At 40.8% G+C, this 26,796-nt stretch overlaps 1 long non-coding RNA gene across 1 annotated transcript in view; it reads left to right on the top strand.

The window, feature by feature from the left end:
* Positions 1-23,350: 23,350 nt before the first annotated feature.
* The window catches only part of LOC103099348 (uncharacterized), a 32,745-nt gene continuing 29,299 nt past the window's right edge, over positions 23,351-26,796 (top strand). Inside the window, exon 1 of the long non-coding RNA XR_001628253.2 lies at positions 23,351-24,033. This is a non-coding gene — a long non-coding RNA (uncharacterized LOC103099348). The remainder of the gene's footprint in view (positions 24,034-26,796) is intronic.

Below are 26,796 nucleotides of genomic sequence, written 5' to 3'. Positions count from 1 at the left end.
TTTCTATTCTAACATTTGTTGACGGTGCAGTGGGTAGAGTCGTGGGCCTAGAATTGGGAAAATCTTCAGCTTTTGCCTCAGACACTTCCTAGCTGTGTGATCATGGGCAAGTCACTTCATCCTGTTTGCCTCAGTTTCCTCATCTATAAAATAGTCAAATACTTCAGTATCTTTGCCAAGAAAACTCCAAATGGAGTCATGAAGAGTTGAAAAAAACTGAAAATGATTGAACAGCAAAATTGTTTTAAGGTTCATTCCAGAACTAAACCATGTCTGTCTATCTGTCTTCCTTTCTGTCTTCCTCCCTCCCTTCCTCCCTTCCTCCCTTCTTCCCTCCCTCCCTCCCTCCCTCCGTCCCTTCCTTCCTTCCTTCCTTCCTTCCTTCCTTTCTTTCTTTCTTCCTTTCTTTCTTTCTTTCTTTCTTTCTTTCTTTCTTTCTTTCTTTCTTTCTTTCTTTCTTTCTTTCTTTCTTTCTTTCTTTCTTTCTTTCTTTCTTTCTTCCTTCCTGCCTTCCTGCCTTCCTGCCTTCCTGCCTTCCTGCCTTCCTGCCTTCCTGCCTTCCTGCCTTCCTGCCTTCCTGCCTTCCTGCCTTCCTTCCTTTCTTCCTTTCTTTCTTTCTTTCTTTCTTTCTTTCTTTCTTTCTTTCTTTCTTTCTTTCTTTCTTTCTTTCTTTCTTTCTTTCTTTCTTTCTTTCTTTCTTTCTTTCTTTCTTTCTTTCTTTCTTTCTTTCTTTCTTTCTTTCTTTCTTTCTTTCTTTCTTTCTTTCTTTCTTTCTTTCTTTCTTTCTTTCTTTCTCCCTTATTTTCTGTTCTACTAACAACTCCAGAACAGAAGGGAAAGGGCTAGGCAAATGGGGTTAAGTGACTTGTCCAGGGTCACACAGCTAGGAAATTCCTGAGGCCAACAAAAACTTTTTAACTGCTATTTTATTTGCACATCACAGTTCTTTCTGGATAGCCCCCTCTCCCCTCTCCCTTCTGGTTCCCAAATCACTTTATGAGCATCCTTCCCCTCATAACATCTTAGCCATATTTTTATCAAGTAAGATAATATATATTAAGTACTTCTTAAACCCTAAAGCACTATGTAAATGTCAGCTATTATTATTTTAAGCCTCATCTTTCATTGGAACATGAAAGTTGACATCCCTTGTTAAAAGAATTCTGGGAACAAATATATATATATAGGGGTCTGAGAAGCCTTCCTTTCCCACTGAAATTATATGCCACACCCAGAGACTGCTGTGTATTTTGTTTGCTCTATAGAAAACCTTTGTATGAAAACCACAGAATACTAAAAAAACAAAACCTTCCCATCCTCTGGTCCTGGCTCCAACCCAGCAGCAGGAATCGCTCCTGCTTCAGTGTCCCATGGGCACGTATGTCTGGATGCTTAACCTATAGACTGCTTGATAGCATGAATATTTTCTCATGCGTTTAAACCCTTAGATCCCTCAGTGAAGCTGTCACCTTCTCAAGGACAGGGACAGTCTCTGATAGGAAGTGGCCACAGATCATAGAATTTAGAGGTGCAAGACTGATAAGATCTTAGATTTTGAGCAGGAAGGGACCTTACAAGCTGTCCCCTTTATTTTACAATGGAGGAAACTGAGACACTGAAGGGGAAATCAACTTGACTAAGGTCACATAACTAGTAGGTGATGAGAGCTAGGATTTAAGTTTTTGATTCCAAATCATTATACCACAATCCCTCCATATTGTTCTAAATCCTGTTTCCCCCTCTTATCCCACCCTTGCCCAAGTATTGAGCCTTGCAGACACTAAGTACTCAAATAAATGATTCTTTAAATTTTTTTCTTAATTTTTCTTAATTTTTTTGTCTTTACATGGCATTAATTACTAAATGTGTCCACTCCCTTTTCCCAGCAAGCCATATCTTGTCTTTTTTTTCAAAGAATAAAAAACAAAAAGAGGAAAAAAAAGCAGTTCAGTAAAATGAACCAACACATTAATTGAGTCTGACAGTACATGCAATGTTCTGTACTCATAGTCCTCCACCTCTGCAAAGAACAGAGGGAGGAGCATTTTCTCACTACATATCCCAACTCAGAACATTTTCATTGGCTGTTTCCCCTCCCTGGAATGCTCTTCCTCATTTCTACCTCCTGACTTACCTTGGCTTTTTTCAAGCCCCAGCTTAGATTCCACTTTCTACAAGAAACCTTTCCTCTTTCCTTAATGCTAGTACCTTCCCTCTGTTCATTATTTTGGAATCTATTTCTAATAAATAGATTAAAAAAAATCCTTGCCTTCCATCTTAGAATTTATATTAAATATTGATTCCAAGGCAGAAGAGTGGTAAAAGCTAGACAATTGTAGTTAAGTGACTTCCTTAGGGTCACAAAACTAAGAAGTACCTGGGGTCAAATTTGAACCCAGGACCTCCAGTCTCCAGGCCCTGAGGCACCTAGCTTACCCATAGATCCCACTATCTACAATAAGACTTAGCTGTTTCCCCACATAATGTCAATGCCTTCCCTTTGTTGATTATTTTGAATTCTATTTTAATTTATCCACTATTTCAAATGTATACTATAGTTTTTTGAACATAATTATTTGCTTGTTTTCTTCCCCATTAGACTGTGAGATGCTAGGGACTGTCTTTTACTTTTCTTGGCATGTTGTGGGTCCTTAATTAATGTTTATTGAATGACTGATTTCTTGAGGGTTCACCTTGGTCATTATAATGAAACAGAATTAATTTGTAATTATTGAGAGGTGTTTCTGTTTATATTATTGTATTTACTATACATAACTATTTTTCTGATTCTTCTTACTTCAGTCTGTATCAGTTCATAGCTTTACATTCTTTATATTCATTGTTTCTTTTTTTGCACATGAATTCTATTTTTTACTTTCTTTTATTTTTTTCTTAATTACACATAGAAACTTTTTTTTAAACCTTTACCTTCTGCCTTGGAACCAATACTATGTATGTTCCAAGGCAGAAGAGTGGTAAGGGCTAGACAATTGGGGGTTAAGTGACTTGCTCAGGGTCACACAGCTAGGGGTCTGAGGCAAACCTAGGACCTCCCATCTTTAGCCCTGACTCTCAATCCACTGAGCCACCCAGCTACCCCCCATAGAAACAATTTTTGACAATTGTTTTCTGACATTTTTCAATTCAGATTCTTCCCCTCCTTCCTGCCCCTCCTCCCTGGGCAGTAACTGGTCTGTTATGGGTTATATCATTCATACAATACACGTGTCCATATTCCCCATGCCTGGCAAAAGGCACATATCACACATACAAGAGAAAAAAACTCATTAAAAAAAGAGAGTGTAAGATGACATGCTTCGATCTGCAGTCAGAGTCCAACAGTTTCTTCTTTGGCTTTGGATAGAATTTGTTATCATGACTTCCTTGGAGTTATCTTGTGACCTTGTTTTGTGAATAATAGTTTAGTCCTTCACAATTGATTATTTTATATTTCTGTTACTGTATATACTGTTCTCCTGGTTTTGCTCACTTCACTTTGCATAAGTTCATATCTCCTGTTTTTGAATCAATGCTGTGTATTGGTTCCAAGGCAGAAGAGTGGTAAGGGCTAAGCACTGGGGGTTAATTGACTTGCCCAGGGTCACATTGCTAGGAAGTATCATATTTGAACTGAGGACCTCCTATGTCTAGGTCTGGCTTTCAATCCACTGAGGTGGCTCAGCTCCAGCTGCCTCCCTCCCCCCCCCCCCCCCCCCCCCGTATAGTTTTAAATCTGGTAAGGCTAGATCTCCTTCCTTCACATTTTTTTCTCTATTAATCCGCTTGATATTTTTGACCTTTTGTTCTTCCACATGAATTTTGTTATTATTTTTTCTAGTTCTTAGAAATAATTTTTGGTATGGCACTGAATAAGTAAATTAATTTCAGTAGAATTTTTATTATTATATTGACTCAGCCTATCCATGAGCAATTCATATTTTCCCAATTGTTTCATGTCTGACTGTCTGTATGAAAAGTGTTTTATAATTGTGTCATATAGTTGCTGGATTTGTTTTGGTAAATATACTCCTAAGCATTTTATATTGTATATAGTTATTTTAAATGGAATTTTCTTTTCTATCTCTTGCTATTGAACTTTTTTGTTGATAAATAAATGCTGATTATTTATTTGGATTTACTTTGTAACCTTAACTTTATTAAAGTTATTTGTTTCTATTAGTTTTTTGGTTTATTCTCTGGGGTTCTCTATTTATGCTATCATATCCACAAAGAGTGATAGCTTGTTTCCTCATTGCCTATTTTTTTTTAAACCTTTACCTTCTGTCTTGGAGTCAATACTGCGTAGGCAATGGGGATTAAGTGACTTGCCCAGGGTCACACAGCTGGAAGTGTCTGAGGTCAGATTTGAACCCAGGACCTCCTATCTCTAGGCCTGGCTCTCAATCCACTGAGCTACCCAGCTGCTCTCCCCCTCCTCCATTACCTATTCTAAAACTTTCAATTTCTTTGTCCTTTTCTTATTGCTGGAGCTAGCATTTATAGTACAATATTAAATTGTAGTGGTGATGTAGCACACCAGGCATGTTGGCATCTGGGAAGTATGATTGATGTATTGATATTGTATTACCAGACACATGGTCAGACCTCTTGATGGTCATTGTATGGAAAGGGATAGGGGGAAGCACTAGCAAAGGATGGGCAAATCATGGGTTAGGTCTTGACAGGGGCCACACTGCCCCAGGGCCACTGGGGACTATACTCATTTGCAAAGCACTCCTAGATTAGAGCCCTCAGCTCTGAGTACTTTCATTTGCAAAATGTGGGTTGGATTAATCCCCACCTCTTTGATCTTGTCATTATCAATTCAACCAATGTTAAATCCTATGTCGTGTTACATATTCGTTGATCCACATGCCTAAAAACCTTCAATAAATACTGAGGAACTAGCCCAAAACTCTCTCTTTCAAGCTCTCTTGCTAACTCTCTCACTTTTACTCTTACTCTCTCTCTCTTCCATTCTTCTCCTCTTTCCCTCTTGCTTCACTATATGTCTTTCATAGCAATGCTGTTGCCAGTGCTTCCTATTGCTATAGGAGGTGCCAGGGAGTTGTGACTCCCCTCTTTTCCTAGCCACGTTGTCGCCCCCAAAGCAGACTCTCTTGTCTAGGAGTATCAAGGGGTTGGTACTCCCCACCTATTCTCTTATTCCTCTTATTTCCTCAGAGTTTGCGTTACTCCCCATGTGTTTCTACTTCTGCTTTTGAGTCATTATCATTCTCCCATTTCCTTAGCCTCCTCTCTCCACCTCAGGTTATTACCTACAGATAAATGTTATAGGGCTCCCGAGGGGGGGTCGCTATAGGTGATAATGGGCATCCATGCTTCATCCTTGTTCTTACTGGGAAGGGTTCTAGTTTATCACTGTGGGTTTTAAAATTAATATTCAATAACTAAGTATTGTATTTTAGAACATTTTATTAATAATAAGTAAAGTAAAAGAACTACCTGAACTCAGTCTGGTTGCGAGAAAAAGAGTGAAAGAGGGAGGAGCAACAGAATTTATAAAACAATAACATGATCACACAAATGTGGAGGTGCAGGAGAGATTAAAGGGAATTTTGGGAAATACTAAGGGACTTCTAGGGATGAAGTCCAAAGGTTCAAAATCTCCATATATACATCCCCATTACAGAGAATGCTTTCTGATGGTTTTAGATAGATGCTCTTTATCATTTTAAGGGAAGCTCCTTTTATTCCAATGTTTTCTAATGTTTTTTTTTTATAAGGAATAGGTGTTGTATTTTGTCAAATGCTTTTTCTGTGTATGTTCATTGTTTCTAATGGCAAGGTAATATTCCATCATATTAATGTACAGTGATTTGTTTAACCATTATCCAGTAGTTGGGCATTATGGAGATGATAGTCCCTGCCTTTACCCAAAGTAGATGGGGGGAAATTCCAGAAAGGTTGAGCTTCCTTCTTTGGTTGGACCTCTTCCAAACCCAGAATCACACATATTCAAGGTAAATTTTGGACCCCACAAACCAAACTTTTCAAAGTTACTCCTCTCTAGTCCAGTGCTCTCAGTGATACCATAGGGTAGGAGAGGCTGTATCTTTTGGGACTCCCAAGCTTCAAAGGTGTTATTTGAGTAGAAACTAGCTACATGATTACCCCTGTGTCAATCTATTCTTGTTTTTGTAACTCTTCTCCATTTATTCCATGTGTGTGAGTATGTTACATCTGAAGCTCTCTGGCTCTATTACGATGGAGTTCATATCTCAAAGGTATATCAAAAATGTATCTCTAGGTCGTTTCAAGAATGCTTTATCATTACAGACTAGCTTAACATTGGAAGACTGACCCTCAACCAAGGGGGAAGTATCAAGTGAAGACATGGCACACAGATTCTCAGCAGGAAGGGGAATTACAGGCACACACAAAGCTTTCCTGGCTACCTTCCCAGGAGTTGGCTTCCTAGGGAAGATCTACTCCACCTCTATCAGAGAAGTCTCCTTGAAATCCTACTAGTGATGCTCTGCCATTCTTGAGAGCTTTGTTTCCTTTGCAACAAGCATTCTGGTTACTTTTTTTTTTTTAATATCTTGTGTCTTAGAATCCATACTAAGTATCAATTTACTAATACTAATAATAGATACTAAATATCAATTTCTTAGACAAAAGAGTGGCAAGGGCTAGGAAACTGGGGTTAAGTGACTTGCTCAGGGTCATACAGCTAGGAAGTATCTCAGCTCACATTTGAACCCAAGACCTTCTGACTTCAGATCTGGTGCTCTAACTATTACACTTCCCTTTGAAACTGCCTTTTTTTTTATCTTTACCTTCCATATTAGAATTAATACTAAGTTTTGGTTCCATAACAGAAGAGTGGTAAGGGCTAGGCACTTGGGATTAAGTGACTTGCTCAGGGTCACACAGCTGGGAAGTGTCTGAGATCACATTTGAACTCAGGATCTCCCATCTCCAGGCCTGGCTCTCTATCCACTGAGCCACCTAGCTGCCTTGGGTTCTGGTTGTCTTCTGAAGATAATCCAAACTGCCACAAGATCTGAATTAGAATCCCAGCTCAGATACTAGTAGTGATGTCACTTCTTCTGGAGTCTTGGTTAGCTACTATGTAAAATGGAGATAATAAATTTTTTTTCACAAAATTGTGAGGAAGATGCATCATTGTAAGCTTTGAAGCCCTGTTTGAATGTGTAGTGACTATGGCAAATCTAGTCAGTAAAGGTGGTGTGGTCCACCTTTCCTTCTCCTTCATCTCCCTCCAATCCCCTGGCCCCACAAAAGTCAGTTACTAGGCGCTGTCCCTTGCACAGTGCTGATTCAGCTCATAGTTGTCCCCTAGCCAGGGTTCTCATAGTGTTTGTGGGCTGTGTTCTGTCCTCAGTCAGACTGAAAGCTCCCCGAGGGTAAAGCACTGTCTTCTCCATCAGAACAGGAGCTCCTGGTAGGGAATGGCTTCATTGGTCAGCCAGAGAGTCAGTTAATATAACAGAAATCTATAGTTGCACTCAGTTGCCTCAATCATAGGCTCTCAAAGCTGGAAGGAACCTTACAGGTCTTCTAGTATGACTCATTTTTTTAAACCTTTACTTTCCATCTACAATGAATACTGCGAATTGGTTCCAAGGCAGAAGAATGGTAGGGGCTAGGCAATGGGAATTAAGTGACTTGTCTAGACAAGTCAAGATCACACAGCTAAGAAGTATTTGAGGTCAAATTTGAATCCAGGACTTCCTGTCACAAAGGCCTGACTCTCTGTCCACTGAGTTATGTGCCTGCCCCCTGACTCCTTTATTTTTAAAGAGGAAGCATCTTTAGGCTTCAGAGAAGTGGTAGGCAGGAACTACAAGACTCCTAACTTCTGGTCCAGGGCTCTTTTTGACTACACTAGAATGTACTTTCACATAGATTTCAAGGTGTTGCATCAATTGCCCTCCTATTTCTCGAATTTCCTTTATTCCTCATTAGTCCCTGTTTCAGGCCCTTCTCTCTAGGAAAACCAAGCAACTTGCCTAGATTAAACTGGCTCTCTCCTGTCCTTAAAGTTAATCTTTCAACATGGACCCCCCTTCTTATCTCAGCATCTAAATGCCTGTCTCTTCCTTCAAACTCTGCTCAAGACTAATGTCTCATTTGCTGTGGTATTCCAATGGGTCTACCAAGGGCAGTGTCAAGCTCTGTGTCAGGCCCTTCCACACTCCCTTAGGGACAGCCCTGTGCCAAAGTGTCCCAGTGACCTGAGGTCAGTCCCTCTCTTGCTAGCCAGCATTTTAATAAGCACTTTGATTTCTGGCACCTTGACTCAACTTTCCTCTTTGCCTGGATTTCAAACCCCTTATCTGCCTTTTAATCTGCATTCTGACCAAGTTCCTGACCCACATGTGTGCTTTGCCTCTTGTCTGGACTAAATGGATTCCTTGACCACATGCATTTCTGTTTCACTTTCATCTTCTTTGTGCTTTTATTTTCCTCCCATATATCTGTTCTGAGCCTTGGGGGGGGGGGGGGGGGGGGCTTCAAGATCTCATAAAAGTTCCTGCCTGGTTCTCTCAGGTCCAAGATCAGTGTGGTAGTTCCTGCTTTATTCATAGGACATAGTATGAGATAGGGAAAAGGTAGAGGAGATGGTGCTTATGAGTGGACCCGGAATGATGATGCCATTACTTCTACCCATCCACTTCATGATTCTGTCTCATTAGGCAATAAGGTGGTATAATGGATAGAGCATGGGGTCCAGAGTCAAGAAGACCTGAGTTCAAAATCCATCCACACATATTGACTGTGTGATCTTGGACACGTCATTTAACCTTTGTCTTCTTCAGTTTCCTTAACTCTAAAATGGGGCTCATAATAGCACCTACCCCATAGAATTGTTATGAAGATCAAATGAACTTTATTAAATAGCAAAGCACGTAGTAAGTGTTTAATAAATACTTATTCCCTCCTCTTATTCCTTGTCAACAAAGTATAATTGTGGTTGTGGTAGGAAGGGTTCTGGGGTCTCTCTTCCATCTAGTTTATGTACCCCCCCTTTTAAAAAACCCTTAGAATGGATACCAAGTACCTGTTCCAAGGCAAAAGAGTGGTAAAGGCTGGGCAATTGGGATTAAGTGACTTGCCCAGGGTCACACAGCTAGGAAGTATCTGAGGCCACTTTTGACCCCAGGTCTTCCCAACGCCTGCCCTGGCTCTCTATCCATGGAGCCACCTAGCTGCCCCTGTGCAGTTCCTTTAATGGCTATTCCTAATGTGAATGCCGCACACTGAGCTGTGTTCTTTTCGTGCTGCCCACCGGGCTGTCATTTCTCCAGCAGCTGGAGCCCGTGTGGTGTGAGGAAGTCAAGGTGAGGAGCCGGATCCCCTGGCCAGCAGCTGTCTGCTCTGAGTCACAAGGTGAGAGAGGGGGAGGGAGCGAGGCAAGGACATGTGCACGGAGCCTGGCACATCTATCAGCCGGCCTGGACAAACAAGCCCAAGTGCGTGGTTAACACTTTGTTCCACAGGGTTGCCATGGATTAAAGATCATAGAATTGGAGCATGTCAAAGCTAGAAGGGCCCTTAAAGGTCATCTTGCCCAGCCTTTGCATTTGACCTGAAAGGGAGCGACTTGAGGCCCAGAGACCGGAAGAGACTCGCTCAGGACCTGACCGAGGTCACTGCGCAGCTGGCTCTCTGGATTTCTGCTTCACTGTCCAGGCATACTCAGTCAACACTCTGAGCCTTAGTTTTGCCATCTGTCAAATGGGAACAATCATATGTGCCTAGCTTAGTCATGGGACTATTGTATTATCTGCATGTGAGCTCTGAGCATTGTCAATATATTTTTAGAGCTATATTCCAACACAATATTGTATAGGAGATGGTTAGACATAGTAGATAGAATGCTGGACCTGGACTGTGGAAGAGCTGAGTTCAAATTTGGCCCCAGACACTTACTGTCTGTCTGTAACTGTGAGCAAGTCACTTACCCTCTGTTTGCCTCAGTTTTCCTATCCATAAAATGGTGGTAATAATAGTGTCTATCTTCCAAGATGGGTTTGTTTTTTTTAATCAAATGAGATAATAATTGTAGAGCCCTTAGCACAATGACTGGCAGATAATTAAATGCTTGGGGTTTTTTTTTTCTTCTTTCCTTCCTCTCTCCCTTCCTTCCTTCCTACTACTTGCAGGGAAGTTCTCTAGACACTGAAGGGTTTATAGAGTTGTATAAGTTGCCCCCCTGCCCTCCTAAAGTCTAGCATGGAAGATAGACCTAGATAGATGGAGGATACACAAGGTAGTTTATGATTAGTGACTTCTGTTTCTGGGGTGAGGGGTGGGAGGGGTTGGAGTAGTGAGGGGGGGCAGAGACAGCCCCCAAGTGCTATTGGAGTGCCAAGAGTGCAGGAAGGATTGCCTCCATAAGGAGTTAAACAGAGAAGACTCATTAATCCTAATGTCCATAATAATAAAAAAAAATCCCTACCTTCTGCCCTGGTATCAATTCTAAGACAGAAGACCTGTCAAAGGCTAGGCAATTGGGCTTAAGTGACTTGCCCAGGGTCATACAGCTAGGAATTGAATTAGACAGATTTAAACTCTGGTCCTCCAGACTCCGAGCCTGGTTCTCCATTCACTGTGCTACCTAATTACCCCTCACACTATTTTTTTTTAAGGAAACAGGCCCTGAGAAGAGAAGGGGTTTATTTAAGGTCACAAAGGTAGCAATAACAGAACCAGGACTCAATTCTAAGTCCTCTGATTACAAATCCAGCACTTATTCTTACTGCTACATTATATTACTTCTGGGTCCCATGGAAGAGGAGGCATTTGAACTGGGTCAGGTAGGATTTCTACAGACAGAATTGTGGGAGTGTTGAGTCTAATTTGGAGTGAGATGGTAGGTCTGACTCTACCATTACTACCCCTGTGACCTCGGGCAAACGATCCCCTCTCAGAACCTTACTTGCCTAAAGAGAGCAGTCAAAATAGATCTCGAAGGTTACCCTTCAATTCTATGGGCCTACCCAATTCTGTGCAGAAAGAGTGTACCAGGCTGGGAGAACAGTAAGATCAAAAGCATAGAGGTAGAAAATATAAACTTTTCCTGGCAAATTCTATATTAGTTAGAGAACAGGATTTGGAAAAGTTGTTTGTATTGTTCAGTTGTTTTGGACTCCTTGTGACCCTTTTTGGGGTTTTCTTGGCAGACACATTAGAGTAGTTTGCCATTTCCTTCTCCAGGTCATTTCACAGGTGAGGAAACTGAGGCAATCAGTGTGAAATGATTTGCCCAGAATCACATAGCTAGTGAGGCCAGATTTGAATTTGGGAAGATGCGTCTTCCTGTCTCCAGGCCTGTTTCTCTACTTTGCCACCCAACTGCCCAGTTGGAGAAGTAGTGGTAGATAATTCTAGAAAGGTTGGTAGGAGCCAGATAGTGGAGGACTTGAAAGCTTTGCTAGTATCAGTTATCAAATAGTTAGATTTATTGAATACAATTTTTAAAAAGGGTTTAGGGAGCTTGAACTTTATTCTGTGGACATCTGGGAGCCACTGAAGAATTTTTAGCAAGGATGCTCTGCTGGGGATCATGTGGAAAGATTTACCTGACATTGGAAAATAAATATGTATAAATAAGTAAAATGCAAAAGGAAACTCATTGGTAATCATAATCTGTCACATAAGGTAAAATGTGTCCACAAATAAATACAATATATTTTGAATATGATCATTGCAATATAAAGAGGAAAAGTACTTTTACAGATTCAAGGAAGGAGACATCGTTCATTTCCAGGTAGGGGAATCTGGGAGAAGGTGAAACTAAATTGTTCTTGAAGGCAACAAACTGTCTTGTAGCTCCATTAAGAGGATGGATTGATTAGAGGAAGAAAGAAGCTTCAAGCAGAGAGAATACATAGGATATATCCTATCCAGGTGGCATAATGAATAGAGGAAATTCCTTGGGAAGACCTGAGTTCCAGTCCTGCCTCAGGTACTTAATTAACTGTGGGATGCTAGGCAAGTCACAGCCTCTGTCAAGTTTCTTCTTCTTTAGGAGTCAGTTTCCTCTACAGGAAATTGAGGGGAGTGGGCTAGGTGACCTATAAGTTTCCTCCTAATACTGGCATCCCATGATGCCTCTGTTTCCCTCACCTATAAATGGGGATAATATAATGGAAGATAATTCTAGAAAGTTTGATAGGAGTTAGAGGAGGACTTGAAAACTTTGCTAGAATCCACTAGCTAGGGCACCTACTTCCCAGGAGGAAGAACAAATGAGTTAACATATGCAGAAGGCACTCTGGGAATGTTAAAGCTTCACAAATATACATGATGTTATTATTACAGGATTTCAGGTGGGAGGGAACAAAAGCCTGAACCAGCATGGTGATTAGGAAAATGACTCTCTCTGCTAGGGAGAGGAAGGAAAGCTCCTCTTCCCCCAGTTTATCAGCCCTATAAATCTGAAGGCCATATATGGGTCTGCTTAAAAGGGGGGCCCACCTTCCCCTGCCCATTTATATTCCGAATGTATGGCAAACTTTCCCTGTCTTTGGAGCCAGGAAGTCACGTGTTGCTTGTACCTGAATGGAACTCAGATGTCCAAAGCCTTGAATTGGAGACTAAACTTAGCCCCCTACCCACCCGGAGAAGAATCTAGACTTGGCAAGATGCCTTCCCTCCCATCTATCTCCATCCATGCTTCAGTCGGAAAAGTAGTTCTCTCTGCTCCCACCCCATCCCCCCACCCCAGCTAATGAACTATATCTAATAGCCTCTCTTTAGAGAGTCCTTTGAGAATAAGACCGAGTTTGCTTTTGACCTCATTATACATAGCAGCCTGTCCTTGATGAAAATAATTGCCCCTTGGGCAGGTACATTCCTCACATTCCTCCGTCCATTAGCAGAGGAGACATTGTTAACCCCAGTGACCATGGGAAAATGCTTCTGTCTGCTTTGGAAATTCTAAGGGGAGTGGGTACTAGATAACAGGGGGTGAAGAGGTCACAGTGGAAGCCTCTTTCATCTTTTCAGGCGGCTTCCAGCACACACAAAAGATCCCGTCCAGGGGTGCAGAGCCCACTCGGCTTTATTTTATGATCTTGTCCTAAAAGGGAGGGCGGGAGGCGGGAGCCATGTCTTATCTGGACATTGTTTTGGGGGAGCAAACGCATAGTTCCCGGGGAGTCCACAGCTCACGGGGGAATGCTAAGTGGAAGGAAGGGCAGCCTGGCCCCAGCCGCCCGGAAGAGACCACCCAGCAGCTCAAAGGCGAGTGGGAAGGATTTCAGGGGAATTAGCTGCCCTGCCGAATTCATTTTACAGACACAGAGATTAAGGGTGTGAGGCTGCTTAGCTCCTGCTGCTCTGGGGAGTTCTGGGATCTGCGGGAGGAGGGAGAAAGAGAAGAAAAGGCAGACACCCCAAATTCAACCAGCACATATGCAAAATAGCCAGTGAAGCTGTAGCAGAAAGACAGTTGGGCTGGGAATTGAGATCTGAGTTCTCATCTTGGGCCAGAAGTTAATTTACTGCCTGATCATAGACAAGTCACTTCTTCCTCCTTGGAACTCAGTTTCCTCTTCAGTAAATTGAGTGGAGTGGGCTAGGTGACTTTGAAGGTGTCACCTGATACTGATCTTCCATGATTTTGTAGAGCACCTTGGAGGATGATAGCTCACATTTTTCTTCCTTCCTTCCTTCCTCCCTTCTCTTTCTTTCTTTCTTCCTTCCTTCCTTCCTTCCTCCCTTCTCTTTCTTTCTTTCTTTCTTTCTTTCTTTCTTTCTTTCTTTCTTTCTTTCTTTCTTTCTTTCTTTCTTTCTTTCTTTCTTTCTTTCTTTCTTTCTTTCTTTCTTTCTTTCTTCTTTTCTTTCCTTTCTTTCCTTTCTTTCCTTTCTTCCTTTCCTTTCCTTTCCTTTCCTTTCCTTTCCTTTCCTTTCCTTTCCTTTCCTTTCCTTTCCTTTCCTTTCCTTTCCTTTCCTTTCCTTTCCTTTCCTTTCCTTTCCTTTCCTTTCCTTTCCTTTCCTTTCCTTTCCTTTCCTTTCCTTTCCTTTCCTTTCCTTTCCTTTCCTTTCCTTTCCTTTCCTTTCCTTCTCTCTCTCTTTCTCTTTCCCTTCCTCAATACTATTTGTCCAGAGTCACACAGCTAAGAAGTATCCAAGGTCACATTTGAACCCAGGCCAGGCCACCCCCCCCCCCCCCTTGACTCTCTATCCACTGTGCTCCCTAGCTGCCCTGTGAAAGAAAAGGGATTCTTACAGTGAGTGAGATAGCCTCTCAGGTCCCCTGCTCCAGTTCTAAGATTCTGGGATTATAAGTCATGGTGAGTACTTTCAAAGAATTTATGTTCTAGTTGGGGAACCAAGTAATATAATGGAGAAAAAATAGCAAGAACCCTGTGACAAACCAGATAGAACAAACCTCTAGGTATGGGAGGCCAACTGTGGTTTATTGGAAGAACTATCACATCAAGCTTCTATTCCCCCTCTAGTCTACTGGTTAAGTGGGTGACTTTGGGTAATTTACTTTCCTCTGGGTCTGTTTTCTCATGTACAAAATAAGGGAATTGCTCTAGATTGGAGTTCATAACCTAAAACTCAAGTAGGGTCTGTAGACAGATTTCAGGAGATCTCAGAACTTGGGGGCCCTGGAGGGATGGGGAGGTGCATTTTTAATCCAATATGCTTAGTTTCCTTTGGAATCCTATATATTTTATTTTTTGCATTTAAAAACATTTTTCTGAGAAGAGGTCCATAGGCTTCACCAACTTGCCAAAGGGATTCAGGACATCCAAAAATGGGTAAAGAACTCCTGTTCTAGAGAATCTTTTTAAAAATTTAAAATATATTTCTTTCTTTCTTTGTTACATTAAAATTTTCAGTTATCTTCCATCCTCCCTTCCCTCCCCACACTGGAAAAGGCATCATTTACCAAAAATATATATGCATATATGAAACTATGTCTTGTTTGTTTCTATTGCTTCTTTCTCTGGAGATGGATATACACAAGTCATTCTTCAAATAATATTTCTGTTGGTGTATAGAATGTTCTCTTGGTTCTGTGCCTTTCACTCTTCATAATTTTGTGTAGGACTTTTCATGTTTCTTGTAAAATTAACCTGCCCATCATTTCTTAAGGTACAGCAGTATTCCTTCACAATTGTATGCCACAACTTGTTCAGCCATTTCCCAATAGATGGGCATCCCTTCAATTTCCAGTTCCTTGCTACCACAAAGAGAGCTGCTATAAATATTTTAGAACACACACATTCTTTTCCTTTTCCCATGATCACTTTAGGAAACAAATCTAATAGTGGTATTGCTGGGTCAAAAGGTATGTACAGTTTTAAAACTCTTTGGGCATGATTCTAGATTGTTCTCCAAAATGGTTCAATCAATTCACAAATTTGAGATTAGATAATCTTCTAAGGTCTTTTGCAGCTGTAACCTTCTGTGTGTTCACTGTGTAGCAGGAGTTCAGAGACAGAAAGAGGGGAGTTAGAATAGTCAGATCATATGCTCTTTGGACAAGGTGAGGATCTGATCTGAGACTTGAAGGATATGTAGGGTTTGGAGAATTAGAGATGAGTGGGAGTGGGAGTTGGGGAGAAAGGAGAAAGTTCAGAGGGGGGGGGGGACTGATTCTCCAGATTCTAGGTTCTCTCTCTTCTTGACCTTACTCCCACATCTCCAAAGATCACATGCTCACAAATTTATAACTAGAAGCACTGGTGTACTGGTAAATGTTTAACAACTGACTCTCTGGGAAAAATGCACTGATGACACATTTTTATTTATTTTTTTAAACTCTTACCTTCTTAGAATCAATGCTGTATATTGGTTCCAAGGCAGAAGAGAGGTAAGGGCTAGGCAATAGGGGTTAAGTGACTTGTCCACGATCACACAACCAGGAAGTGTCTGAGACCAGATTGGAACCCAGAACTTCCTATCTCTAGGCTTGGCTCTCAATCCACTAAACCACCCAACTGCCTCAAGGATACACTTTTCTAATTCTATAAAAAAGTTTTTTGGTAGTTTGATAGGTGTGGCACTGAATAAGTAGATTAATTTAGGTAGGATTATCATTTTTATTATGTTAGTTCATCCTACTCATGAGCATTTAATGTTTTTCTAATTATTTAGATCTAATTTTAATTCCGTGAAAAGTGTTTTGTAGTTGTGTTCATATAGTTGCTGTGTTTGTCTCGGCAGATTCCTACATGTTTTCTATTGTCTAGGGTGACTTTAAATGGAATTTCTCTTTCTAATTCTTGCTGCTGAAGTGGGTTGGAGATATATAGAAATGCTGATGACTTATGTGGGTTTATTTTGTATCCTGCAACTTTGCTAAAGTTGTTGATACTAGCTTTTTGGTCTATTCCCTAGGATTCTTTAAGTAGATCATTGTATCACCTGCAAAGAGGGATAGTTTAGTCTCCTCCTTGCCTATTTTAATGCCTTCAATTTCTTTTTCTTCTTTAATTGCTACTGCTAGTGTTTCTAGTACAATGTCAAATAATAGAGGTGACAATGGGCATCCTTGTTTAACTCCTGATCTTATTGGGAATGCATCTAGTTTATCCCCATTGCAGATGATATTAGCTGATGGTTTTAGATATATACTGTTTATTATTTTTAGGAAAGGCCTTTCTATTCCTATTCTTTCTAGTGTTTTCAATAGGAATAGGTGTTGTATTTTTGTCAAATGCTTTTTCAGCATCTTCAATGACACACTTTTAAGTTTAATCTGCATTATTAATATTTTCCTCATCATTTCTTAGGGCACTTAAGAGGAAAAGTGAATTGAGTGTTGGAGTTGGAGTAGGAAGAGTCATCAAATGGTACCTGCTTGTTTTCATCTGTCCATTCTACAGGGGGAAGGAAATCTTTAGGCTTGGGCTAGACATTCCCCTAGCTGAGAGTGTGGTCTCTGCTCATGACATAGCTTCTTAGGACCACAGGTGAGAGTAAAAGGTGAACCCCAAAGGTAGATGCGCACCCCTGAAAAGGGCTCAGGAAGCCCTCCCACCAGAGGTGCTAGTCCTCCATGAATACCTCATATATCCCCATATGTATATAATATTTTTAAATATTTTAATTTATTTGGTCAATTTAGAATATTATTCCTTGGTTACAAAAATCAATATTCTATTCCTCCCTCCTCTCCCCCACCCTTCCCATAGCCAAAGTGCAATTCCACTGAGTATTGTGTGTGTCCTTGATCAGAACCTATTTCCATGCTGTTGATGTTTGCACCAGGATGTTCACTTAGGGTCTACATCCCCGACCATATCCCTTCGACCCATGTAATCAAGCAGTTGTTTTTCTTCTGTGTTTCTACTCCCACAGTTCTTCCTCTGGATGTGGATAGTGTTTTTTTCTCATATGTCCCTCTGAATTGTCCTGGATCATTGCATTGCTGCCAGTAGAGAAGTCCATTACATTGGATTGTACCACAGTTTGTCAGTCTCTGTGTGCAATGTTCTCCTGGTTCTTCTCTTCTCACTCTGCATCACTTCCTGGAGGTTGTTCCTGTCATATGTATATAATATTATAGGACCAATGGACCAATATGACCAATGGAATTTAGACCTGGAAGGGACCATTGAGGTCATCTAATCACCCCCACCCACCTTCCTTTACAATTCAGGAAACAGAGGCACAGAGAGATGTAAATGACTTGCCCAAGGTCACATAGCTAGTCAGTCATAGTGTCAGGATTCATAACCAGATCCTCAGACTCTTTCCATTACACTGAAATGGCACCTTTTTTTGCGGGAAGAACTCCAGTGACAGAGAATCTGTTATCTCACTCTGGTAACCAGTCTATTTTTTTTTTTTCTCTTAGAGTGCCTTGAATATAGGAAGGAAACAAGCTGTTATTAAATGTTAGCTATTTTGCAAATATTATCTCATTCAATCCTCACCATAACCTTGCATAGTAGGTGCTATTGTTATTTCTCCTGAGGTGAACAGAGATTAAGTGACTTGCTAAAGTCACACAGCTAGTTAAGTGTCTGAGGCAGGATTTGAACCCAGTTCTTCCTAACTCAAGTTCCAATTCTGACTTCAAGCCCAATTCTAAGCATATGGCACCAGCTGGTCAGGTTGATAAATGATTATGGAGCTCGGCACAGGTCAGGAAAAGAATACTTTGAACTGAGAATGAGATTAGCTGTCTATCTGAAGCCTTTACCAAAGACATGCAGACTAAAGTGGGATTTAGAGACATTTCACTAATGAGTTTAAGGGCTTTGGGAGATGTATTGGCTTTAGAGAAAAGCCAGCCTAAAATGTAATCCTTGTAAAAGAAGCTTTAAACTGCGAAATTGTCACCTGTTAGGAAAGACTATTGAAATACCTACCAGATTTAAAAAAATTAGCCTTTACCTTCTGTTTTAGAATTAAATGATGTGTAATAGTTCTAAGCCAGAACAGTAAGGGCCATGTAGTTCAAGTTGAATGACTTGCCCAGGGTCTCACAGCTAGGAAGTATCTGAGGTCAAATTTGAACCCAGAATCTCCTACCTCCGGACCTGGCTTTCTTATCTACTGAATTGTTAGATTATCTAAAATTAAAAAAAAATATTACATACTTATATTTGTAAGGAACTTTTAATATATGATACAATTATATATTAATTACTTGTAAAATTAATATATCATACAATGTATTAATAATTAAATAGTAATAAAATATTATATAATGTTTATGTAATAAATAATTCTTGAGGGCAAGGTCTGTAACTCACCCCATCTTTGTATTCCTAGGCCCTAGCACAATGTAGGCACTTAATTAATATTTGTTGAGCTGATAGGGATAGGGATAGACTTTGATTTCACTGATGTAAGGAACCCCAGAATGCAGAAACTCTTTGGCCCATCATTGTCTTGTTTGCAGTTTATTGTCTCAGAGAGTTCAGAGACTTGTCCAGGGTCACACAGCAAATAGTTGTCAGAGGAGAGAGTTGAACCTATGTCTTCACATCCTGGCAGGTGCTCTCTATCCTCTAGCTTCCTCTTGTATGTCTTTGCTATTATTGTTAACTCAATTAGTCTTGTCCAGACTCTTTCTGACCCCACCTGGGGTTTTCTTAGCAAACATACTGGAGTGGTTTGCCATTTCTTTCTCTAGTTCATTTTACAGATGAGGAAACTGAGGCAAGTAGGGAAAAGTGACTTGCCCAGGGGCACATAGCTAGGTGGTGTCTGAGGCACTTCAAGCTTGGTCAGACATCGGAGGTCATCGTCCTGACTTTTGTCTTGCCACTGGCCTTGGATGACTCTGGAAAAGAGAGGGAGACTTTGCACAACTCTGCCTCCCTTAAATCCAATTCACCCACAAGTCAAGACATCACCCTCCTGACATCACCGGTCCTCTTCGAAAGAGAAGGATGAACTACAATTGACTGACATAGCTAATTAGTGACAGAGCTAGCCAGGACAAGACCCCGGGCTGAACTAGGTCTTTATCATTACACAACCTTCAGTTTGGTGTTTATGTTATTTTAGTCTATGTATCTCTCATTTTACTTTTTGCACACATCGCCCTCCTCAGTGGTTCATAGAAGTTTCCCTTGTTTTGGAGAATTCTTCACATCTGCTATTTCTTATAGCACAGTAATTTCCCATTACATTTATTCTTAGTCTAGCCAATTAATAGGGATCTGTTTAGTTTCCAGTTCTTTGCTCAACTATGTCTTTTTTTCCAGTTTTTCCAGTTTTTTTCCTTGACTATGCCCCCCCTCCCCCCTCAAGTGATGTTCTTAATATGTTGGTGCATGAGGGACCTTTCTTTTGGTCACTGATCTCCTGCCTAGCAATGGCATCTAGGTAGTCTTTCCTCTTCAGACACCAATGCTCAGGTCCTGGCTCCTTTCAGGTCTGGTGGATTGGGATATTGTCCCGACAGCAGCAGATGATGGGAGCTCGCCATCGGCTCCAGGGACCCCACCTGGCCATCTGGTCCATTCATACAGAGAAGCCAGTTACAAAGACAAGCAGAACAAAGATTGCTTCCCTTTCCCTGCTCTTCTCTCTTCTGCTTTGTAGTGATGATAACCATACAGCTTGCATTTATAGAGCCTATACCATAATAGCTCTGGTTTTTTTCTGAGCTCTTTCACATTCATCAATAATAACTCAGACAGTACTTTCATGTACATTATCTTATTTGATCCTCACGATGCTCTGGGCAGGGATTTTTATCCCCGTTCTACACCTGAGGAAACTAAGGTCCAGTAAGGCTTAATTAACTTGTTCAAAGACACAGTATTCCAGCCATCTTTACATTTTGCCACCTGGTCATTTCTTCTCTTCTCTGGCCCTCAGTTTTCTCATCTGTAAAATGAAGAGGGTGCTACCCATCAACTGAGGAACAGCTAGACAATTTGTGGTATATGAACGAGCTAGAATACTATTGTGCTGTAAAAAATGAGGAAACAGATGATTTCAGAAAAATCCACGAAGACCTCTATAAATTGATTCAGAGTGAAGTGAGGCAGAATAAGAATGATTTAAATAACAACCAAATGACTTTGAAACTTAGAAACTCTGATTCACAAAATGATTTACTAGGATTCCAGGGCACTCATGATGAATGACTTTACCCACTTCCAAATAGAGAGGCAATGGTTCCAGTACATATTTAAAGTTTATTTTAGGGGGGTATGTGGCTAATGCAGGAATTTTTTTGCTCGACTATGCATATTTATCATGGGTTTTGTTTTTCTTGCTTTTCTAGTAAATCAGGGAGGGGAAACAGGAGGTACAGAAATCAGAACTAAAAATGAAATAATATTGAATGCTTTTTTTTTTAAAGGAAAAATGACTTGCAATATTTCAGTCCCCCTGCCAAGGACATAGCCATTGAGAGCAGAGAGACAGGGTGTTGCCAATGGAAAGAGTATTAGACTAGGGCTCAGAAAACCGTATTAGGCTCCTGTTTGGAGGGGAAGGAAAAGAGGAAGTGGATGTCTGATAGCTTTTGGATCTCATCCCAGATCTGTCACTAGCAAGCCATATGACCCTGGGCATACAGGTCATTTAACCTCTCCAGACCTCAATTTCCTCTTCAGAAATACTCATTCATTTGTTCACTCATCAAACATTGATTAAACACTTATGAGATGTAGTATCATGCAATGAGAGGAGCCCTTGGACCTTGGAGTAAGAAAATCTGAGTCTGAGATCCAACTCTGATATTTGCTACCCATCTTAAGCGAGGTCAGTTCCTCATCTGTGAAAAGAGAATGATAATATACATTTCCTACTTTACCAAATTATAAGAAGTAATTTATAAACCTCAAAATACCATCTGGATAAAAGCTGTGGCTGTGGTGATGATGGGTAGGGCAATATAATAGGAACTGGAGAGATGTAGGCATTTATTTGCTGCTTTGGTAGACAATCTTTTCAACTTAACCCAGTATTCTGTGTGACTTTTTTTTTTTTGGAACTCTTAACTCCTCTCTTAGAAATGGATACTAAGTATTGGTTCCAAGGAAGGAAAGTAGTAAGGGCTAAGTAGTGTGTCCTTCCCTTTTCTACTAAGAGAGCCCTAAGAGTGGTCTGGTCTGATTTCAGTCCTGGGGGTTCCTATCCTCTAATTAGAAGACTTGCCCAGGGTCACACAGTTAGGATATATCTGTGGCCAAATTTGAACCCAGGACCTCCCATCTTTGGACCTGGTTCTCTATCCATTGAGCCACCAAACTGACCTATTGTGCAACTCTTGTCCACAGAGTCCTGCCATTTCTTCTCCAGGAGTCCATCCAAGTAGTGGCGGGCCCTTTTTTAGTTCTCTTGACATTGTGTGGGTACCAGTGAAAGACTATCCATCAGTTACAGCTTGCTCTCACCATATGACTGGGCCATCTTATTTTCCAGTCACACATATTCCTGCTGACAACTTTTATGTGGTTTCTCTCATTTGTTCTTGACTGGTAATGTGTTACAGTCTACTCAGACTCACTATGCAATTCTCCATTGGCCTTTGGTGATTCTCCAATTAATTTAATTTTTCTGAGATTGTGGGATTCCATATGTAACAATGAGAAACCATCGCTGAGGGTTGGCGGTTCTGTGTCCTTCCCTTTTCTACTAAAGAGAGCCCTTCTGCTCTGGACCGAGGCATGTGGTCTGGACTGATTTCAGACCTGGGGGATCCTATTCTCTAATTAGAAGATGGACCAGGTTTCCTTTCCTTACACTCTTTGGCTCATTAAATCCCCACCCCAGTATCCTTGGGGACAAATTATTTAAAGCTTAGGTTTAGGCTCACATTCAGGATTTCCCCCCAAAAGGGCAGTAACAAAGATACTCAGGGTGAAATATGAATCAGGAATGAGACAGGTATTTATTTTCTGGATACATACAGTCAGGCAGGCAGTCAACAAAGGTGAAGTTGCCATGATGCTGCCTTTCCCCTACACCCTCACTGGAAATCCTAGTTCCATGTTGCTGTCCGGAAGGAGGGTCAGAGAGAGAGCCAGCTGAGAACCCTTTAGCTGGTGAAACAACCCGTCCCTTTGCCACTGTTCTGGGGTGGAAAAGAACTAAGGGACCACTCAGGGATTCTTAGGTCAAACCAAAGTCCTTTTAATGCACATGGTATTGGTATTGGTATTGGAATGGTATTGGAAGCAGATAAGGGAGTTCAGTAACTTTTGTAACAGTTAAAATTTAGGGGAGACTGAGGCAGGTAGAAATTAGTTTCTCTCTGCAAGGAGTATTATATTTTTTAGAGGTTTATTAAAGGTTAAAGATTAAAGAAAATATAGAATTAAGAAAAAAACACGTGCCTAGGCCAGAGGCCTAGGCAAGATAACCTCACATCACGGAAGAGACGCGTCTGCTCCAAAACGGAAATCCAAAAGAGCCTCAAAAGCCTTTGTAATCAGCTTAAATACCTTCTCAATCGCCCACCTCAGAATTCCATGGGATTACAAAGCATTTTGGGGAAGTGGAGCAAGGGCTTGTGGGGATAGAAGTCCAGAGTTCAAATCTCAATTTTACACTTTGATATGTCCAAATGCTCATCAATGTGATCCTGGTTGTTCCAGAAATTTCTTGGGAAGTTCTGGTTACATCCTCCCTGGAATTACACCTACAGGTCAATTCAGCCTCTGCTACCCATATCTTTAAGAACTAGAGCATTAATGGAAGAATGTTGATATTAAAAAGACAGGCATTTGTTTTAGGAATTTAGGAATAAGCTTGGATTTTTAAATTTTTATTTGATTTTCCCCCTAAACCCTTACTTTCTCTCTTAGAATCAATATTATATATTGGTTCTAAGGAAGAAGAAAGGTAAAGGCTAGGCAATGGGGGTTAAGTGACTTGCCCAGGGTCACACAGCTAGGAAGTATCTGAGGCCAGATTTGAACGCTGGACCTTCTGTCTCCAGGCCTGGCTCCTCAATCCACTGAGCCACTTAGTTGCCCCCAGCTTGGACTTCTTAAAAAAACGATGATTTTTCAAAGGCTATCTAACACATCTCTTGTTAAATTTTGGACCTAGTTTATTGTCCATGTGGTATCTAAGATAAAGTGCTGACGGACCAACCACCTCTCTCTGAGTTGTCTATCACCTGCATGGCACCGTCTGGACAACAGATTTTCTTTATCCATTTAATTTTAGGGGCCTCTGCAATGTTTTGGGGCTTGATGCGATGAATACACTCCATCCACTCATAGGAACATCTAGAGAATCTCACTGTGAATATCTCATCTATTTGGGCCCCACACAGGCCTCAGACCCTTCAGTGACTTGGGGGAGTTTCCCCAACCAAGTGAAGACCTTCCCTGGTGGAGTGGACCGATAAGAGCCTGGTCAGACTTAGAAGGAGCCAAGGCCATCCAGTGCATCCTGAGCCATCACCAGTCATCCTGGACCAGTCTTGCCACTGGACTTGGATGACTCTGGAAGAGAGAGTGAGGCTGATTGATAACTTCGTACAACTCTGCCTGTCAAGGCATTAACCTCAGGATGGCATCGGTCCTCTTCGGAAGGAAGGACAATATCCGCGCTGGTCATCCTCTGTGCTGGCGGAAAACACCCTTGGTAAGGTTATATTTCCCTGAATTGTGCCTTATTTGATTTCAGTAATCTGAGGGACACGGAACAAAGTGATCTGTTGTTAAAATTTCCAAGGAATCCTGTAGGATTTTTATATGCTTAGACTGAGACAAAAGGAGGAAAATATCACCTACCTTGCATGGTGATTGTGAGGATAAAATGAGATAATATTGGTGATGCTCTATGCAAGCCTTAAAGCACTATATAAATAATAACTTCTTGTTGCTATTGGAGCAGACTCTTTAAGGAACTGTGTGCTCTAGTAAATTAAATGCCTTTTTAATAGTCAACAAAGAATAAGCATATAGAGATTTGTTGTTTTCCATTTCTTTAATTCAATTATTAATCAATTAATACAGCTAGGTAGCACAGTGGGTAGAATTCCTGATCTGGAGTAAGGAAGGTCTGAGTTCAAATTTGGCCTCAGGTGTTTACAAGCTGTGTGACTCTGGGCAAATTACTTAATCATGTTAGCCTCAGTTTACTCAACTGTAAAATGAACTGAAAGGGGCAGCTAGGTAGTGGGAACAGGTAGGTGACTAGGTGAATTGAGAGCCAGGCGTAGAGATGGGAGGTCCTAGCTTCAGATCTAGCCACAGATACTTCCTAGCTCTGTGACCCTGGGCAAGTCACTTAATTAAATCCCTTTGCCTAATCCTTACTGATCTTCAGCCTTGGAACCAATATACAGTATTGATTCTAAGAGGAAAGGTAAGAGTTTTGAGAAAAATGGCTAAATAAAATGAGCTGGAGAAGGAAATGGCAAACCACTCCAGTGTCTTTGCCAAGAAAACTCCAAATGGGGTCACAAAGAGTCAGACATGACTGAAACAACTAAACAACAATTCAATTGTATGCCTGAAGGATGTGGAATATCCTTTGTTAAAGCTTGACTGTTCCCTTCTCATACCTTCATCAAGAATGCCCAGAATGCATGTTCACATAGATTGTTCTCAAAAATGTTGAAGGGGTGGGAAAGTAGGCAGTGGGATCAGTAGTTATTAATACTATTTTTTTTTTTTTGGTGGATTGGAAAGTCCAAGTTTTCTTCCACCCTTTGATACACTCCCATCTCTAATATATCTTGAAAACTGATCCTCAAATCTGGCCTCAGACACTTCCTAGTTGTGTGACCCTGGGCAAGTCACCTAACCCCCATTTCCTGGCCCTTACCCACTCTTCTGCCTTGGAACCAGTTCACAGTATTGATTCTAAGATCTAAGGAAAGAGTTTAAAAAGTAAAAAAGAAAGAAAGAAAACTGATCCTTCAAAATTGTATCACTTCTTGGCCTCCTTTGCTTATATTTGATCTGGTTAAACTTCTCATCTTTGTTTTCTTTTATGCCCTCTTCACTTCCTCATGTATGACCGCAGGAACTGTGATGTTAGTTTCCATATACGTGGTTCCACTGTTATCAATCACAGGGGGGGAAAGGGTTAGTTATGAAAATACTGACAGATCTTTTCCATTTATCATTGGTTTTTGCCTGTCCTTGGGACAATTTTACTCAGTTGGGTTTCTCCCCAAACTTTTTGCAAACTTATTTTATGCAAGTTTAAATAAGGTATGTTTCCTGCCTTTGAGGAACTCTGGCCCAGTCAAGATGATTAGTTATGTATATGAATTAACATTTTAAAAACAGACTGGGATAATACCTTAAATAAAATACTAGGGAAAGAAGAGTTTGGGGGAAGTCAGAAGCCCTGGAATTGAGAGGCAGGCTGGCAATAAGCACTGATCTTTATGCTATACTTTTAAGTTCACAGATCTCATTACATTCATTATTTTATTTGATTCTCACAACAATCCTTTGAAGTAGGTAGTGCAAGTTTTTTTTTTTTTTTAATTCTTACTTTCTGTCTTAGAATGAATACTAGGTATTGGTTCCAGGGCAGAAGAGTAGTAAAAGTTAGGCAATTGGGGTTAAGTGATTTGTCCAGGGTCTCAAGGAAGTGTTTCTGAGGCCACATTTGAACCCAGGAGCCCCCTAGGCCTGACTCTGTCTACTGAACCAGCTAGCTGCCTCAAGTTTTATCATCTCTCTTTTACAGAGGAAGAAACTGAGGTTTATACCAGAGAAGTAACTTACCTAGGTAGTAAGTGACAGAGGTGGGATTAGAACCAGGTCTTTTAATTCTGAATCAAGGGGGCTCTCTCTCCACCACACAATACTTCCTTCTAAAAGGGATAACCTGGTACATATTTATTTGTTGTTGTTGTTTAGTCATTTTCCATTTCTGTTAAGGTGACATTGCTTCCCAAACTAGGATATGTGTGTTTCCACCCCGTTTATTATTCAGTTGCCACTGACTCTTCGTGACAGCATTTAGAATTTTCTTGGTGAAGATGCTAAAGTTGTTTGTCATTTCCTTTTTCAGCTCATTTTATAGATGAAAAAACTGAGGCAAACAGGATAAAGTGACTTGACCATGGTCACATAGCCAGTCAGTGTCTGAGGCCAGATTTGAATTTATGAAAATGAATCTTCCTGACTTGAGTCTGACTCTCTATCTACTGTGCCAGGCACTCTGTAAGGTGTTTTTGTAGGTAGTGTATTTGTTGGAGAAGAAGCTAGTTTTAATTTCTGCAAAACTAGGGCAGTATTGTCCATAATAAAGGTCAGAACAGAGAAGGTATAGTTCTTCACCTTTAATACTTTAATCCATGGTAGATCATGGAGAAGGGCACATAGTGGTATCTCACTTCAAGACAAATGTAGTATATAGTATTATGTGACACTAGACTGG

Source organism: Monodelphis domestica, chromosome 2 (assembly GCF_027887165.1).
Source record: "Monodelphis domestica isolate mMonDom1 chromosome 2, mMonDom1.pri, whole genome shotgun sequence".
Taxonomy (NCBI): Eukaryota; Metazoa; Chordata; class Mammalia; order Didelphimorphia; family Didelphidae; genus Monodelphis; species Monodelphis domestica.
The sequence above is the reverse complement of the archived record's forward strand: the minus strand, read 5'-3'. Positions and strand labels throughout refer to the sequence as shown.